General features: G+C 48.8%; 1 long non-coding RNA gene across 2 annotated transcripts; it reads left to right on the forward strand.

The window, feature by feature from the left end:
* Window positions 1-3437: 3437 nt before the first annotated feature.
* Window positions 3438-10586, forward strand: LOC110257548 (uncharacterized). 2 transcript variants are annotated; one of them, XR_014833325.1, is made up of 3 exons: window positions 3467-3589; window positions 6409-8899; window positions 9415-10586. It is a non-coding gene; the product is annotated as an uncharacterized LOC110257548 (long non-coding RNA). The 2 variants fall into 2 exon arrangements; XR_002340321.2 differs by lacking the exon at window positions 9415-10586 and having other exon boundaries at window positions 3438-3605; window positions 6409-7611.
* The last annotated feature ends 2853 nt before the right edge of the window (window positions 10587-13439 follow it).

Consider the following 13439-nt stretch of genomic DNA (forward strand, 5'->3'; position numbering starts at 1 on the left):
TGGCCACGGTGTATGGCGACCATTTCATGTGCTTGAGAGGAATCTTTCATTGTATGGCTTTTGTTGTTGTTGTTGTTTTGGCTAACCAGATAGAAGGAAAAGGCCCACCATTGTCTTATGATTGAATGCTTCCTTTCAACTCACAGTTTTATTTCACCGTTTTCCATTAGTTTTCTTATGGAAAATATGCCCCTTCCCTGCCGCCTCTGATACGATGTCATGGGGATTCTGAAAATGACCTCTGCCTAAATGGCACTCTCAGTAATGCATAAATGCGCTCTCCCTCCATCCGTGCTGGGTTTCTAGCAAAATCCCTCCCAACGGTGACCACTTTCCCATCCATGAAAGCTGGACAGGCCATTTTCCCACAATCGACAGCTGTTTCTGGTTAAGAAGCTTCATCCTGGAACTGGATCCACCCTCTGTGCTATCTGCCTTTTGGTAGGACTTGGGCCAGCGCTGCCTCGGATTCCTCCAACAGATTCTCTGTTCTGACCGTCTTTCTTCCTTCCCTTTAAGAGCGGAAAGGCCGCCCACTCCCAGATTTTATTCTGCAAGGCCTGTTCACCAGAGAGAGCCAAGTGATTCACGCTCATTGCTGTTGAGGGACCCTGATGGTGCCCAGGTAAGACGCTGTTGCCTCCATGGCTCCTATTTGGGAAATCTCCAGTCACAGGACTGGGCCGGAGTGGGGAATACTGGGACAGGCCAAGTCGCTGCAATTCAACTTTCAACACTTCGTTCTCTGCCCCATGCTGTCTGCTTCATAATGAGTGATCAGTTGATTGGTACCATGCTCCTTTCCAAGGAGAAATTAGGTCTGATTCTTTTCCTGCCTGTGAAGTATTTGGTTTCTGGCGGATTCCGACCACATTTCAGCTGCTTCCTTCACACAGCAAGTGTCCAGAATAACACTTTTTTTTAAGGGGCCTTGATGATGGGCCAAATAATGCCACTGAAGAAAACAAAGTGTCAGCAACAATCACAGTGTCAGTGAGGGGAGCTTCTTCCCGGCCCATTGGGCGAGAAACTATTGCTGTTATAGCTCAGGAATTTGTTAAGAGTAAATATTCTACTCAAGAAATTCCTATGAACCTCCTAAGAGGGAGGTACTGTCCTAAATTCAGGAGTGGTCACAGCTAACTAGACGGTCAAGGTCCCCCAGTGGAGACAGACGAGAAACAAGTAAGTCAGGGATGGGACAAAGCCCCGAGAGGCTGGCGGTCAAGGATGCGGGGATGGGAAGTGAGGAGAGTCAGAAAAGGCTTCCCAGTTCCCAAGGCGGTGCTGCCTCCTGCTTATTCACTGTAGATCTTAACGTAAAGACTGTTTCCTGGGCCTTCGTCTCATCAGTTAAAACAAGTCTCATCTTTCGGCAAACAGGAAATGATTGCGCGGAACACGTCGAACTGATGGTCTCTGTGAACAAAAGCTCCGTAAAGCTGTGGGGGGGAAGCTCAAGAAATAGGCTGCTGTGCTACAGATTTAGCTCTTCTCTACCGCATGGCAGGATCATTCTGGGCACTTGGGGATTTATTTGGTAATTAAACTGCAGTCACTGAAGCGAATAGAGCATGTCTTTCTTTGGGCAGGCAAGGATGGTTGGGTGTGGGTAAGGCAGAATCACATAAATAAAATTTTGAACTGATAAGGAGAAAAATTTGGATTACCCCCCCCCCCCTTTTTTTTTCTCAAATGGTCACACTTGTGGCATGTGGAAGTTCCCAGGCCAGGACCAAATCTGAGACACAGCTGCAGCAACCCCGGATCCTTTAACCCGCTATGCTAGGCCGGGGATTGAACCCACATCTCTGCAGCGACCTGAGCTGCCACAGTCGGATTCTTTTTTTTTTTTTTTTTTTTTTTTGTCTTTTTGCCATTTCTTGGGCCGCTCCCGCGGCATATGGAGGTTCCCAGGCTAGGGGTCCAATCGGAGCTGTAGCCACCGGCCTACGCCAGAGCCACAGCAACGCGGGATCCGAGCCGCGTCTGCAACCTACACCACAGCTCACGGCAATGCCGGATCCTTAACCCACTGAGCAAGGACAGGGACCGAACCCGCAACCTCATGGTTGCTAGTCAGATTCCTTAACCACTGCGCCACGACGGGAACTCCCACAGTCGGATTCTTAACCCACTGCAGCACAGCAGGAACTCCTGAATTACTAACAGCACACAGGTGGCTAGGCTGAGAGTTTGGGTTATAAGTAAAGTTACCATGGGATCGGATGTTCAAGCCGGACCTCTTTGAGGAGTAAAACGGGCGCTATTAACCGTAATTATGCGGAAATAACAAGTGGACAGTGGGCCTGACCTGGGCAGAAACCCCTGTGGCCACACCTGCCGTCCCAAAGTCTTCCTCATCCACTCCAAGGGGGGCTGGAACTTCTTTGTATTTTTTCAGGTCACAACGAGGGCTGTACAAGAGCTAGAACACTGGACAAAGACACAGGAGATTTATTTTCTTCTCTTGGCATCATCTATGCTAGAAGAGCGTGGTCAGCTCATGTTGGGGGCTTTCTACTTTAAAGCTACTCTCCATCCTAAGTTTAGAAACGTGCCCATGGGAGTTCCCTTGTGGCTCAGGGGGTTAGGAAAGAAAAAAAGAAATATGCCAATGTAGGTTCAGGCTTCAAAGTCATGTGGTCCAGTGCCCTGAAGCATCACAAGACTCATGGTAAACTCCCCAAGAACAGGGTCAGTCAGATACCTATGTGCTTCCGTATCAATGGTACCCAGTAGAGCCTGGCACACAGTATGTGCACAGACTGTGTTGGCTGAATTAAGAGGAGCAATAGCAGAGAGCCCTTTGCGGCCAGTATCCATGAGGATGCGGGCTCAATCCCTGGCCTTGCTCAGTGGGTTAAGGATCCAGCATTGCCACGAGCTGCAGTGTAGACCACCAAGGCCACCCCAATCTGGCATTGCTGCAGCTGTGGTATGGGCTGGCAGCTGCAGCTCCGATTTGACCCCTAGCCTGGGAACGTCCATGTGCTGCACATACTGCCTTAAAAAGCTGGAAAAAACAAAACAAAACAAAAAAAAGAGGGACGTATCATGGGTCCCCTGGAAAGAGGTTAGGAAGGTAGGGCGGGAGGTGGGTGTGACAGAGAGGGACATTTCTGGATCCTCTCATGCTGAAACCCATCCTCCTTCAAAAATGAAAAGTGCTGCCGCTCTTGCGTGGCTGCGGCCACGTTGCTGTGTCCGAGTGACCAGTCTCACCAGATCATCATCTAGAACAGGAATCAGCAAACCGTTTCAGGAAAGGGCCACACAGTAAATAAATATTTTCGGTTTTGTAAGCGGTGGTGTCTCTGTTGCAACTATTGAACTTTGCTATGGTGGTAGAACAAAAGCCAGAGAGCAGAGGTCAACAACTGACCCCAGCTGGGTTCCCGAAAACCTTATTTACACAGCCTGTGGCTGGGGCTGGATTTGACTCACGGGCTGTGGTCTGCGGGCCTCTGATCTAGAACAAAAAGCGACAGTGCAGGTAGGGACAAGCTGGTGGTCCTTCTAGCCACCTTCCTCAAGTCTGGCCTTCCTGAGGGCTGCCTCGAAGACAAACCTGGGGCACAAGGCCACAGTGAGTAAACAGAGGTGTAAGTGTCTCTACTGGGAAGAAGCATAGGTGGGGCGGTGGCGGGTGGGGTGTCTGGAATACTGAACCCAAGCCCGGCTGTGTATTTCTACTGGGTCAGCTTTCTGAGATTTTCCAGTGGTTGCTCTGTCTTAGGAATGTTGCACCATAAGCTTTCACCGATTTTTTCTTGTTTTTTTGTCTTTTTAGGGCCGTACCCATGCCATATGGAAGTTCCCAGGCGAGGGGTCCAATTGGAGCTGCAGCTGCCGGCCTACACCACAGCTCACAGCCATGCGGGATCCTTAACCCACTGAGCAAGGGCAGGGATAGAACCCACATCCTCACGGATACCGGTTGGGTTTGTTACTGCTGAGCCACAGTGGGAGCTCCTCCCTGGGATCTGGGATAGAAAGAGCTGGTCTGTGCTAAGAGCTTGAATTTCAGGGAAGAGGGGTGTGGGCTAATGCGGGGGTGCAGGCAGACCCTGGGAGCACCTGCTGTCACGTCCAGAGCATCGGAGGAAGGCGATGGAGAGGAGGAGGCGCAGACCTCCACTGAAAGCTCCTCAAGTGCAAGAGACTTGACCCAAGCAGCAGGACACCCTTTAATCTAAAGCATGTGTGGCGGGGGGCGGGGTGGGGGGGGCAGGACTAGAAACACTGTATTTCAGGATTTTTTTTTTGGGGGGGGGGTCTTTTTAGGGCTATACCTGCGGCATATGGAAGTTCCCAGGCTAGGGGTTGAATCTGAGCCGCAGCTGCCGTCTATGCCACAGCCATGGCCACCCCAGATCTGAGCTGCCTCTGCCACCTACGCCGAAGCTTGCAGCAACACTGCATCCTTAACCCACGACTGAGGCCAGGACTCAAGCCTGAGCATCCTCACAGACACTTGTCGGGTTCTTAACCCCCTGAGCCACAACGGGAACTCCCAGGATTTTCTTGGAATCAATTGGAATTAAATTTCCAATCTCCATCCTACCTGCTTGGTAGAGATATTCATTCTCAGGCCTGACTATGGTTAACTTTTCTAATACAAGTTGCCTCCAGCCCTCTGTCCTCAAGTTACCCTGGTGGCTGTTGAGACCTCCAATTCCTGCAGCTCTGGCTTTTTGGCAGGATTCCTGGGGCCCCGAAGTGTTTGCATAGGCTGAGAGCCCTCCTGCCTTTTGTTCAGCCTTCGTTCAGGCACCCTCCAAGGTCTTGCTGCCTTTTCAGGACGCCGCCACACAAAAGTCCAAGATTAATTTCTCTTTCATCTTCCAGCCGCCCTCCCCCTCCCCGTCCTGTCTGCCTTCCCTGCGCCTCTCACTCTCCTCTCCTGATCTCTTGTCCGTGAACTTCAGCAGTGACGAAGGGCAGGGGTATTTCCAGCGAGACAATGCTTTCTCCTTCGTGCAACAAAACGTCCTTGACTTTCGGGAGTCTAAAGACTGGATTGGGTGTGAGTGTGTGTACACGTGTGGGGGAGGAGATGCAGAGAGAAAATACAAATGAATCTCTGCAAAGTTAATCTGCCACAGCTTGGTGGCTTTATGTAATGACCACCCCAGGAAAAAGATGGAGATGAGACACCTACAGTTTAGAGGGGTTAAGTAACCTCTGGAGGTCACAGGACTTCTTGTAGGTCTGACCTTGGATTTGTCTGCCTTCAGACACCTGACTGCTTCCACTAGGCTACACTGCCTTCTCACTAATTCCTTGGGCTATTGCTCATGCAGCCTGGCTTCCCAAGGGAAATTTCCTTATTCTGTGTTGGACTAATCATAGCTCCTGGTGGCTTAGGCTGTGTCAGCAGCAAAAATCTCATCTTCCTCTACATCCAGATATAAACCTGGTCCCAGAGGAAACTCCTGGCAGAGAAAGCTGGCTGGTGTGGTCATGGATTGAACCAGTTGGGAAAGACTCCAGTTCTTACATGAAATTCATCAGCTGTTAAGTGTCTCCAAATTATTCTCTAATAGCCTCATTAGGGATCTGGAACCTGTCTTCAAAGAAGCAGCATCACTCACCACTGGCTTTTTGAGGGACTGGTGTGCACATAGAGTAAGGGTCAGAGCCAAGTGTGGTTACTTTCTTAATTTAAGGAGAAGAGTAAATGAAGCCCCAACTCTGTTTTCCTAAGATAAGGGGAACTATAAGAACTGGCTTTGTTCACTTCTATAGGTCTTTTTTTTTTTTTTCTGTATGGATCCACAGTCAGTGTTCACAGTAACAGAACAATTCCAAGCAAAGTCAAACCACATTCGACTTACATTTTCCACATATTCCAGGAAGAGGGTACCATATGCACTAAAGGCATGGGAGTGAGAGAAGGGACAGAATGTTCAGGAAATAGTTTGTCTGCTGTGGTTCTAGGTAAGGGTTTGTGGGTGTGGAGGTATAGCTGGAAAAGGAGATGGAAGCCAGATTTTGCAGCACTATACATTTTAGTCCATGAGTAGTGGAGAGTCATTGATGGGTCCTGAAGGTGAGGGTGTGATGAGTTTGTATTTTATAGAATGACAATAATGATAACAAATTTAATACAGAAAACCTCTCTAGTGAGAGTACGGAGGTAGAGCAGAGAAGACGACTCCAGAGAAACTAGTTAGGAGATATGGCAGTAGTGCCTCGGACAAGAGAATAGCAGGTACTTAGTGCTCCCCCCAAAAATCCCCGTGTCCGGACTTTTCAGCCTTCCTGGCAGTTTCATTAGATCTCGTGACTGGTTCTGGCCAATAGTCCATGGGATCTTCGCCTTCCATTTCTAAGCGGCCCTGCTTCCCGCTTAAGGCAGGAAAGATATCAGCCGTCCCTCTTCTTTCTCTCCTCTTTTTTCAGAGATCACAGAGGCCTAGGTTGAGATGACAGAGTCACAGGCTGGCAGCAGGATGGATCCTGAACCACCTCCTGGAGGAAAGCCTCCTGGTTCTGGAGACCACTCAAGCCGTGTCAGATTTAAATGAGTCCATAACAACAGTCTTTGTTATTTTAAGCCACAAGGACCTCCAAGTGTGAAGACTATAGTGGGTAGTGTTGATTCTTTTGATGAATGCAAAGGACCTGGATGGGAGTTCCCACTGCAGCTCAGCAGTAATGAACCAAGTATCCATGAGGACATGGGCACGAACCCTGGCCTCTCTCAGCAGGTTAAAGATCCAGTGTTGCCGTGAGCTGCTGTGGCTGCGGTGTAGGCCAACAGCTGCAGCTCCGAGATTCGACCCCCGAGCCTGGGAATTTCCATAGGCCACAGATGCGGCCCTAAAAAGCCAAAAAAAGGAGGAGGGGACCCAGATCAAGACACAACAGCAGGAAACTGGAAGGAGAAAAAATATTTAAGAGAATAAAAACTGGAGGGGAGCAAGTCTGGTGTTGGGAGTGAGAAATCGTGAGAAGAGAATGATGCCCCCCTGACCTCTTGCTCAAGGGGACGGCAATGCCATGAACTGAGACAGATGTGGAGGATGCCGGGAAAGGAAGAGGTGCGGAGTTGGAACTGTCTGAAGAATATCCAGGAAGACGTTTCCAGCTGGCAGGAGGGGACGTGCGTCTGGCACTTAGGAAATGTGTCACGGCAGGAGACAGGCTTGGGAACCAGTCTCCTGGAGTGGAAGTTGGAGTGAGAAAATGAGAAGGCCAAAGGCAAAGTGTGAGGGTAAAAGATGCAAGAGCAGAAGAGGATGATCCAAGCAGGGGGATGAAGCGGGAGGGATGGAAAGAGAATCGGGGAAAGCAGCGCCGAGGGAGGAGAGAACTTCCACCTGCTGGACAGCAGCGCCTGTGCCATCGGCAACTGGCCACTTGCTTTAAAACGGATGTGCATCGATGGATTAGAACATGAACTTAGGCATTAAGACTAAAGAGAAAGGGGGTGTGTGGTTGTGGAGAACACAGTTATTTATTCTCATTTTTCAAAGCTTTCTGCTCAGACATTACAAAAGCAGAGAGAGAGAGATGTCTTAGAGCTATGGTCTGTGTGTGAGAAAAACATAAGAAACTGTCATCGTAAGCATCATTATCAATAAACATTGAGGCCGCACATAATTGCAGAGCCGCTCCTTCTATCTAGGAACTTCTATTCTACTCCCAGAAATAGATCAGACACATGAAGAATGGCCAAATGGAAACAAGTGTCGGAGGAGGGTAAGTGCCAGAGAATGATTTCAGCAAGAAGTTGCTCCAGGTTTCTGGGCTGGGGGCTGATGGGAGGAGGCTTCCCAGAAAAAAAAAGAATCCTGGGCTATCGTTTGCAAAGGCAAAGGGAACAGTGAAGACACGGAGGAAGTAAAGGAAAGGAGACGCACAGCGCAGGCCGAGGCTCGAAGGAAGACGTGTACGTGGCATTTTCAGGTCCTTGGCATCGCACAGGGCCGGGAAATGACATCCACACTGGAGTTCCCATCCATGGCACCTTCGGGGACTGTTCAACCCAATGGTTCAGTCCGTACCTATGTCAATACTAGACCTGGGCTGGGGATGAGGCCAGATAGGTGGGTGGGTGCCATGATGCGAAACACTTTTTGCAGGGCACCGTGAGGGCGTTTATACTGAACGTGAGGCACACAGAGGGGGTTTCGAATGGAGATATAAAAAGGAGAACTGCATTAGAACGATTCCTCCCGGGAGCAGGGCACAGGACGTCTTAGGAAATCAAAACAAGAGAGAGGCGGAGAACCGGAAGATTCTTGCAAATGCCCAGAATGCGGGTGGTGACGTGTTTGGGTCTATGGCTGGAATATTAGGCTTGGGAAGTAAACGGGCAATAGTTTATAGGATGTCTAAGGCCAACAACTCAAAACGGAGTCAGCAGGCAGGGAAATTCAAATTCAGCCATTGTTTATGGAGACATATGATGGGTTTTGCTTTAGGAATGCTGATTTTGGCAAGTAGGCAGTCTAGTAAGAGACCTCTAGTTTGCAGTTAGAGATACAATACTGAAACCCGGTGTAGTGGCTTGGGCTGCAGATGGAGGGCAGGCGGTGAAACGGTTACTTCAAACAATGAAGATTCAGAAAAAGAAAAGCGGAGTAGAGGCTGTCTTGTTGAAACTGAGTCCTGCTAAAACCGAGTGCCTCTGTGCAGTTTATGGTTGACCTCTCTATCCAAAATGTTATTCCTGGGAGTTCCCGTTGTAGTTCAGTGGTAATGAACCTGACTAGTATCCATGAGGATGCAGGTTTGATCCCTGGCCTCGCTCATTGGGTTAATGGTCCGGTGTTGCCGTGAGCTGTGGCATAGGTCACAGATGAGGCTTGGCTCCTGCGTTGCTGTGGCTGTGGCTATAGGCCAGCAGCTGTAGCTCTGATTCGACCCCTAGCCTGGGAACCTCCATGTGCCGCAGGTGCAGCCCTCAAAAGCAAAGAAAAAAACAAACCAAAACAATGTGTTACTCCCTTTCTTGCCCAAAACATGTTCCCCTCAAGATTGAGGAGTAGCAAAGAAAACCTCTTGGAGTCCCCCATCTCTTGCTCTTAGGAAAAAGGCTTCAGCCCCTTAGACCTTCCCTGAGTTCCAAAGAGCAGATTCAAATAGTTACTGCCTAGGGCTGAGAGGGAACGCGGAAAGGAACAACAGGGCAGGGATGGGGCCAGGTCCTCGGTCCCCCTCCCCGGATGTGCCTAACAATGTGATACCTACCTCTGAGCTCTTCTCTAAGAACGAAGGCCCCCACCTAGGTGGTGGGAGGTAACTTTAGGCTGAGCTCAAGCATGAGGACCCCAGAATGGTTGGAACTAGAAGGCTGATGGTTCCTAGAACACACCTTGGGACCTACTCATCAGAAGGTTACACAGACCTCCCTCCTACTCATCAATGTTTTTTCTTTCTTCTTTTCTTTTTTCTTTTCAGGGCTGCACCTGAAGCATACATGGAAGTTCCCAGGCTAGGGGTTGAATCAGAGCTGCAGCTTCTGGCCTACACCAGAACAGCAACACGGGATCCAAGCCACATCTGTGAACTGCACCACGGCTCACGGCAACACTGAATCCTTAGGCCACTGAGCAAGGCCAGGGACCGAACCTGCATCCTCATGCATGTTAGCTGGGTTCCTAACCTGCTGAGCCACAGTAGGAACGCCTCAAAAATTTTGCCTATAAAAACCTCCCTGAAACACATCAAGGGGTTTGGGTGTTTTGAGCACAAGCCACCTGTTCTCCTTGCTTGGTCCCTGTGATTAACCTTTCTCTGCTCCCCGACACACTTCAGTTTGTCGGGCCTCACGGGGCATCGGACACGTGCACTTGGGTTTGCCAACACTCTGGTGCTGCTGTGTTTGAAAGTCAGAGAAAGAGGTGTCTCCATGAGAGGTGGTGGCCCAAAGGGAAACATCCAAAGAGTAGGATGCACAGTGGATATACTTCAAGGGAGAGAGAGTTTGAAGTGGGGTTAAGTGGCCACACTGCCCATATGCCAAAGAGAAGTTCTCTTGAATTCTCTGATGTCCTCTGTCCTGGGAGCAGTTGTGGAACAGCGTTTGAGAGAGAAGACAAAGGGTCAGGGCTGCCGCTTGCTTCTTTCTGGAAGTGCCTTCTGGAGATGGGAGAGGTGACCTTCAAGCCAGCTCCCTACAGAAAACTGCCCGCTCTGCTGTGAAGCACTCAGACACAAAGTCCTTGGCTCAGAGCTTCCAGGGAGCGAAGCAGATGGCAGCTCTGTCAACTGCAGCTGCAAACAGCTTCATCTTCAGTTTATTTCCAGGAGCCAGAGGAGCTCAGGGATAGTTAACAGCTGTCTACCTGTAGGGACTCAAATGATCGCTAGGCCATCAAACCATCATCTACCAAACAGTGACTTAGCAATTTATCCCAAGGCTTCCTGGAGGCCTGAAAGAACTATCCAAAGGCCTACTTCGTGTGCCCACCAAAGGGATTTTTCTAGTAGAAAAGGAAGAGATATACCTTTTAATCAAGACCTTCTCCAAACAAAAAGACTCTATAAAGCATGACTGTTGGTTGCTCTCTCTGAAAATAAATGCAAATGTTCTATTTGGAGGTTTGTTTTTTAGCAACCTCCCAGGGAAATATTTGTCCTTGTTGCTGTTATTGTTGTTGTTGAAATCTATAGCCTAATCCGGGGTTAAAATGGAGAATATTAACCACCAGCTAGAGTCATTGCCAAGCCCAAGCCCTGCCAGGCTATTGCGGTGGTTTTTTTAAATAAATGTTGGAAGGCAGACAACTAGTGATGGTGAGTAGTTGACATAATGTACATGGTATCCACTGATGTCCCTTCAGACCAGACATGGTGTTAGGTCATTAGATAGAAAACCCAGAGACAGCTTCGCTCTGGAACTCATGTTTGAGTGGGAAGGATTCTGGCAGGAGCTGGACTGAAAGTCACCCCTCCCCATGCCTTGAAGTCCTTTCCAAAGAGAAGTCCTGACTCTTGGTAATCCATCTTGGCTACTACCCTGAAACTGCTCCAAGGATGGGAGTGGGGAGGGTTCATTACAGAATTCAAGGCATTTCCTCCCAACTGTGTTTACTCTTGAACCCTCATGCTCAGCAACGGCAGTCAACATCTTTACCAGTATTTATTGAAATCAATACATGTTACGTGCTAGCAGGATGCCGAGTACATGGCACACACCTGTCTCAGTTGTACTTTTCTATATCAAACCATCCCAACACATAGTGGCTCAAAACAGCAATGTTTTAACACTTATCATTCCATTGGTTGGCAGGGCTCAGCTGGCTGGTCCTTTTGCTTTACCTGGTTTCAGCTGGGTCACATCAAATTCAGTGAGGAGGTCAACTAGGGTCAGAAGGCCCGAGGTGGTGTCATTCCCATGTCTGGCACCTCATCTGGGGTGACTGAAATAGGTGTGGGCTGGCTGGGTCTCTCTCTCTCTCTCTCACTCAGGGTAGTTGCCCCTCTTAAACTGTGGCTCTGGGCTCTAAGAGAGCAAAGAGGAATCTTCTAGTTCTCTTAAGAGCTAGGCTGCAAACTGGCCCTCTGTCTATTGATGAAAGTGCGTCAAGTTCAAGCACAATCCAAATTCAAGGAGAGAGGAAACAGACCCCACCTCTTCCAGGAGGAGAGACGTGGGAGCAGTTGCGGATGTGGCCATCTCTGGAGAAAACCTGTAAAGCCCTATATGTTGGTTATATAAGTGAAAATCATCCCGTTTCCACATACTTTCCAGTGGCCTAAATGCAGGAGATGATGGATTTTCTCAGGGTGCAAACCACATTTATTTTTTATTGTTTTTTATAGTTGTGATTTTTTTTTTTCTTTTGATGGATGCATCTGCAGCATTCGGAAGTTCCCAGGCAAGGGGTGGAATCAGAGCCTCGGCCGAGGCCTACACCACAGCTATAGCAACACTGGACCCTAGCTGCATCTGTGACCTATGCTGGATCCTTACCTCACTGACTGAGGCCAGGGATCGAACCCACAACCTCAAGGACACTGTGTAGGCTCCTGCTGAGTCACAACAGGAACTCCCCATCACTTCAATTTTAAAACAAAGTTAATAACACTCAAAATCTCAAATCGTCATCAGCCGAAGGAGAACAACCATAATAATCCCTTCTTTGGGGACTTTTTTTGAGGAGGAGGGAGCTAAGACTTACACAGTACTTAAAAATTCCTTGGCACAAACTGAGACCTAATGACATTAGCCTCTCTGTTTCCATCCCTCCCTTCACCAACCCGGCATCATCCAGGCAATTTTATCCTGAGCCAAATCCCCTGGGTCCTCAGGCGCGTGAGTGGAGGAGCCGAGGGGAGCCCTGGCAGACCCGGGGCTTTGGAGCCCTGAGACAGCTGGAAAGGCAAAACAAATCCAGATTGCTGCTGTACAGAACAACAGTCCTCCGGAGGGCAAGTGGGTGCAGTTTTTGTTTTTTGCCTTTTAGGGCTGCACCTGCAGCATATGGAAGTTCCCAAGCTAGGGGTCCAATTGGAGCTTTAGCCCCCCACCTCTGCCACAGTCACAGCAATGCAGGATCCAAAGTATCTGCGACCTGCACCACAGCTCATGGCAACACTGGATCCTTAACCCACCGAGCAAGGCCAGGGATCAAACCCGAGTCCTCATGGATACTAGTTGGGTTTCCTACCACTGAGCCATGACAGGACCTCCAAGTGGGTATGTTTTTGAAATCAATATTTTACTCCTGGAAACTCTGAAGTAAAGCCCCTTTTCCTCCACCTGTGACAATTTTTACAGAAGATTTTACGCATCTTTTTCCTCTAACTAAACAAAAATTCCATTGCCAGCAGTGTTGGATGTGAACCTTGCCCACTTTGAAAATTCTTGACGTATGTTTTTAACAATAAAACTTTAAAATAAAATTCGTGTTTCAGAACACTTGCTTGCTGCTGGAAGACAGCGTGTTTCTGGCATCCTGACCCCAACCCCCATCCATTTCGGAAGCTTGATAAGCTCACCAGCTTCCCAAATCATGAGCTTCTTGCCTATTTACCTTTGGAAACTAAACCAGTTATGTCTTGAGTACCCCTTTTTTTCCGCTGTGTTTTTCAAAGGACGGTTCCTCCGCCATCTAAACCACAAAGATGATTGTATTAGATTATTCTGAGAATTGAAAAACCAGCTCAGCACCCCCCAACAGTATGACTGGGTAGACCCCGTGGGCTGATCGATCTTAAATATGAAAAGAATCGGGCTCTTTGAGCATCGGATTGTCGAGCTTTGGCTTGTAACTGAGTGGGAATTCCACAGACCAGTGCAGAGTCCATCCACAAAAAAAAGCAAGGGTCCAGATACCCTCTCCCCAGATTCGTGTGGGAAAAAGTATAGAATGTTTGCATAGAGAGTGTTTCCTGCCCAAACTTTGTAAATGTCTTGTGCCTTGTGCTCAGTAAACCCTAATCGCGCCACACATCACTTGTGCAACCTCAGCTATTTG

This window comes from Sus scrofa, chromosome 18 (genome assembly GCF_054392235.1).
Source record: "Sus scrofa isolate SSC_HxYL_T2T_F1_AM1 chromosome 18, Sscrofa_HxYL_maternal_Yorkshire_Landrace_v2.0, whole genome shotgun sequence".
In the NCBI taxonomy this organism is placed as follows: Eukaryota; Metazoa; Chordata; class Mammalia; order Artiodactyla; family Suidae; genus Sus; species Sus scrofa.